Source organism: Diabrotica undecimpunctata, chromosome 11 (genome assembly GCF_040954645.1).
Source record: "Diabrotica undecimpunctata isolate CICGRU chromosome 11, icDiaUnde3, whole genome shotgun sequence".
Classification (NCBI taxonomy): Eukaryota; Metazoa; Arthropoda; class Insecta; order Coleoptera; family Chrysomelidae; genus Diabrotica; species Diabrotica undecimpunctata.
Window position 1 is genome coordinate 3292072 of NC_092813.1, and position 6000 is coordinate 3298071.

Below are 6000 nucleotides of genomic sequence, written 5' to 3' on the forward strand. Positions count from 1 at the left end.
ATTTAACCGATCCAGTCTTCTTTTTATGGGTTTTTTTGAAGTCGCTGGTTTACGCCAATAAGTCTCAAATTCTTACCTTAAGAAAAATATTGGCCAGGAATGTGAAAAACCTGTCGTTCGAGATTCTGGCAAGATTGTTAAAAAATACCATAAAACCAGACCGTATGGTCATCATCTCTGGCATTGGCTACTTGGTCGATATCATTTTCCCATTACCTTCTTAACACTACTTGCATGGGTGTCAAAAAAACTTTTAATCCACATAAAAGTAGTTAAGAGCAGCCTTTACAACATATTTGTACTTTTTTCATTGCAGATTGCCTTCCATCGCGTTCTGAAAAAGATTTATAACAAAGTGAGCATCTTCCTCTATTCCCTTTTTCTATAATGCCGTGTCGGACAAATTCTTCTTGTTGTGCTTCGGGAGCACCCCTAGTGTGTAGCAATGATAAAACTATTTTTCTCGGAAAGAAGTAATAGGTATTTTATTACCCGTAACATATTTTGTAAAGCACATGCGCATTGAAAACTGCCGTATTAGTCAAAAGTTCCATAGCGACTTTCCGGTACCAGTTCATACTTCTACCTTTTACGAATGGGAGAACTGTATGCCGCGTTTTGGTACGAAACATCAATAAAAGCTTTTGCTGGATTGTATTCACCAACAGTCGATAGCTTAGTAACAGGCCCACGTTTAGTTTCTACTTTAATCATTGAAGGAGTATCCTTAGTGGTTAGAAAAAGAACGTCTCTCTTATCTTTTCACTTGCTGACAATAACTTTTGTATTGCTATGTAAAAATTTAATTTCTCCTCGTTTGAGCTTGACATTTACGACAGCTTTTGGATTGCGTTTTTTGTTGGGGCGTAATTTACCAACTAAGTGTGTGCTTTGTCTGTTTAAATCGTGTGCTAGATCAAAGCTTGTATAGAAATTATCCGTGAATAAGTTCCATAACTACCCTAAAAGCTAAGGAGTTCTCTGATGGTATTTCTTTTCCCCCGTAAAGTGTCACCGCATATGTACAAATTTCAGATACAAAAAGTTTAAATAGCTCGATCAAATATTTATGCCTTTTTGCAGGTATATGTTGAAAAAAATTTAACCTTCCACGAAAAGACACAATTGTCTCATAAATCCACAGAGAATTGTTAGGCGTACAAATTTTTTAAAATTTACTATTCAGGATTGTTATAACAGCTGAGGTTATGTATAATCTGTTATTTAGTGAAATACTTTCATTATCAGAAATGTGAAAACAATTTAAAAGGACCCCGAATCGGTTCCTGCTAAAACCGCAACTTTGAGAAATCGCATTTTTTTAAAGTGGATTGTTGCTCCAATAGTCTCTCAGCTCTGGTTTCTTGTCTAATCCCATCCACATTATAACGGCTAAAAAACGAAGTAATTCATCTCTATCTGTGTCTTACCATTTGCACAAAAGCGAATAATTTACGATGGTTTCATTTGTAATCCCTTCAACTACTTTCTGTTGAGCATATCTATTTGCTTCTGTGATTAACAAATCTTGAATTTCATTATCAACAAATACTAAGTAAAAATAAATCAGTTTATAATCACGTAGTTGCTCTTCGTCAATGTTGAATCCTCGACTATTAGTAAATTCAAATTTATGTAGTTCTTCCGGGCTATCTATGATATTTCTTTCCACATTATTTTATCTGCTCTTAAATTAACATCGTCTATATTAATATTGTCAAAATAAAAAAATTGCAAATAACTATCATCGACTAAATTAGAAGGACCAGCTTCGTTATACACCTTTTGTTTCTTTCTTGGTCTACTAACATCGTCACCCCTTTCTATAAAGTAAGAAAACAATCAAGATACCAATCTGTACTGTGAACGAAATCAGTTACCTATTACCACTTTATAAATAAAATTATTGAGTCCAGTAACTTCATCAACTCTCAAATAAAATTAATCACTGTCATCCTCTCGATAGCATCAGAGTCATATTCTGATATATTATAATCACTGAAATAAGATTCGTCTAGTATTTGACGAAGTTCATCTTCTGATAATCCTATTTTTGTTCATTATACGAAGATATGAATACTTTTCTACTGCAAGGAATGAATACAATTGTCGCATACGATGATACCACAGTGAAATACAAAAATCCTAACCTACATAAATTGCAGGCAGGTTTTACCTGACCGGTTTTTCTATAGACCAGACCTTTTTAGTTTATCATATAACAACACAGACAATGCGTCTCTCACGTGGTCACAGTCTCGTAACCACGATAACATACTGAGGCAAAATTGGTATACATGGTCTATGATAAAAAGGTGCTGTGCCCCAGTGTGGTACACATGGGGCTTACGTGTTAATACTGATCCCTTGAATTTCCATTTTACATCTGTTTGGTTCTTTGCTGGTTACTATTGTTTTAGTTTTCTGAGTTGAGATTGCCATATTAAATTTTTTTACTTTTATGTTTAATCTGTGGATTAATTTTTGCAGACTTTTATCTTGGGCTATCAATATTGCGTGTCTTGTAACCAAAGAGCCAACCAAGAGTAAAGAGTAGATGGTGCTAAACTGTTCGTTCACAAAAGCTTCACGCTGCTTAATTCGGGAACTTCATTGGGATGGGTAAGGTATATAGTTCTTATAGAAGTGGCAGATTAATCCTGATTAAAGATAATTCATAATGTCTTGTAATCATTTAGTGACGTCGTTCTACGAACGAAACAACGATAACTGGCATTGCTAAAAACATGCAGTTCTCTTTAGTACGTTATCGTAGCGAGACAGACAAACTAGTCTTTGCGTTAGTAAGGCGTCGTCGTACTGTTACGTTAGTTGTCTGATTAAAAGTGGGGAGACGACAAATACAAAGACATAAAAACAAATATGAAGGCATTTCCAAAGGAACATTAGATCGTGTGTTCGTTGCTGTTGATTCGATTTTGACGTAAGAGGCGTCAAATGAAAGGGGATTGGCACCGAGAGTATCAGAAATAAAAGATGAAAAAATTGGACAATTATTCGGTATCTTTATTCTGCACAGAGTAGTTTTCTGCTTTACTTACTTTACTGAATTTTTGCAGTAAAAAAAAACGAAAGATTTCTTCGTATTGTTTTAATAAGCAACTGCCTTTTGTATCGATCTGTTAATATAAAAATGTTATTTTTTTCTACCAAGTTCACAAATCTAACCAAATCTGTCATTTCTATCCAAAAGGACTTCCAAGTTACTAATTACTATTTCGGTATTAACAAATAGTAGTAACTATATCTCAAATAGTAGGACTTTTTATGTTTGTTTTATGCTAATATTAGATACAATTATTTTTGTTTTATTTTTTTTGTTTCATACTTAGTTAGGCCTTTTTCATGTTTTTAGATATTCTATTCTATTCTATTTCTTATTGTTATCTATTAATAATATGCTATCAAGTACCAAATTTAGAAAATAATACTTGTTGTGGTTTTTAAATCCTTAATCTACTTTCTTTCTTATTGTTAGTTCATTTGGTCACCCATTTTATAAATTGGTCCCCATCTTCCCTATCGCCTATTTTTTTGGAAATGTTAAGTTGATGCTTTATTAATACCATGTTTATAGAAATACTTCCTCCAATGTGTTACACGTGCATGGGCATTTTATTTCTTTAGTGCATATTTTTTGTTTTATTTCTTTTTCTACTGTCTTCCAAGTGCTCTTGATGTTCAGAAATATTTACTTTTTTTGTCTCTCATGCTGACACAACAGATTTTAAAAATATTTTTTCCATCATCAATTACTGTTCCTTAATGTTTCAGTAGGTAAGCATTTTCAATCGTCATCATGTCATTGGTTTTTGTTTGTCTATATGATTTAAGCACCATACAACATCGTTTTCGATTTTTCTTAGTATTAATTTCAATTTTTTTTCGTAAAATCCTGCAATTAGTTTTTCTTTGTCGTTTTAAATTTTTGTTTTAGTAATTTTCTTTATTGTGTATTATAACCATAATATTTTTTAACTCTTAGTTATAAGAGTTTTGTTTTATTATGTTTTAGATATGTTTGCCACTTGGTACTGTTTTTAATATGGGTTAAGTTCTAAACTATTAGTAATTTGTATCCGCGATGCATCCTCTAAAGTGAACAAAAGTAGAACTCGGTTAAACTTCGTTCAATATTCATTTTGGATAATCATTTTCGATGATTAATAGTTTACACGATTCATTTATTTTTCACTTTGGATGATTCATCCGGGATGATTATCTTGCATTGCGACACCGACAGTAATATCGTATCGAAATTTTTTTAAGATATGTCACCCTTGTTCTGTTTATGTACATTATTTTGTTTATGTCTTACCACAATGTTTTGCTTTTGGGCATATAGATTATTGGCTTGAGCTAAGTCAGGGTAAAACTCAGGTTCTAGTAGCAGCTCACTAGCTTGGGATTTTGTTACAGAGTGTTTCATTTGGTTTGTATTGCGCCTATTGTTATACTCTACTACTACCTTATCACCCTTTTTAAACTCAGTTACTGCTTTAAGTGCTGTTTTATCATAATGTATTTTCACATTCCCTTGTTGTTTGCACAGCAATCCATATGTTGTTTTCTGTATCTGAGGTTCTAATTGTTTACTAGTTATGGGTAGTTGAGTCCGTAAAGTCCTGCTTTGAAGAATCTGGGCTGGAGAGGCATGCAGTGCAATAATTCCTGTATTGTTATATTCCATTACAGAATCACGAAAATCAATGTTTGTTTCTACACTTTTCCTTAATATTTGTTTTGAGATGCTGACAGCCTTTTCTGCAAGACCATTACTTTGGTGCCACTCTGGAGTAAATGTTGCAATAGTTATATCTTTTTCACGGTAATAATTGAAATATTTCTGTGACACAAATGGTAAATTGTCAGCAATTAAAAACTGTGGGTATCCAAATTTACTGAACAGATCTTAGAATGCACTGATTACAGAATTTGAAGTCTTATCTTTTAAAATGGCAAGATCTATCCAATGGGAAAGATAGTCTATGGTTACAAGATAGTATTTAGCGCCGAACTCCACTATATCAGAGGCAACTTTATTAAATCGTAACTTAGGTACAGAATGAGGTAACATGGGTTACTTAAAATTCTTGGGTAAGTACTTTTCACATGTCCTACATTCTTTTATGAATGTTGTGATGTTGTCATTAAGGTGGGGCCAATAAAATATTTTTCATGCCTTATTTATGGTTTTGCTTATACCTAGGTGTCCCTTATGCATTATTGTCATGTAATTCTTTCTCAGAGCTATAGGAACTATAATTTTGTCCTCGAGGAGGACAGTACCAGCTTCAACAAAGATGCAATCTTTTAGCTTATAGTATGGTTTGCAATTTGCTGGTAGCATATTCTCTTTTGACCATCCATTGAAGTAGTAGTTATAAATTTTTGAAAGTGTTTCATCCTTACTCGTGAATTCTCTTAATTCAGATCGTTTCTCAATACTGATTGGTAGATGTTTGCTCACAGAATGTACCATTTCAATCATTTCAGGGTCGTTTTCCTGCACTTTTAAACCAGCACGTGACAACATGTCTGCGAAATGGATATTTTTAGCTAAAACATATAATGTATCCAAGGAATATCTCTAAGTTTCAACTTGAATCGTTGTAATCTCACAGATCCAATTTTACATATAGGTTTTGCCATAATAGATATAATTGGTTTATGGTCTGTCTGTACATCAACAATAGATTTATAAATGAAATCATGGAACTTTTGCGTACCATAATGAATTGATAAGAGTTCTTTCTCTGTTTGGCTGTAGTTCATTTTGTGATCATTCATTTTTATTTTTATTTTATTTAAATTTTATTCTCATGTTCTTGTAACATACAGCAACCTAATCCATTCTTGGAGGCATCACGTTGTAGTATAATCTTCCTCTTTGGGTCAAATGGCGTTAATGCAGGAGATTTAGTAATTATTTCTTTTAAGTTTTTCAAACACCTTTGTTGTAATGGCAGCCATTTAAAT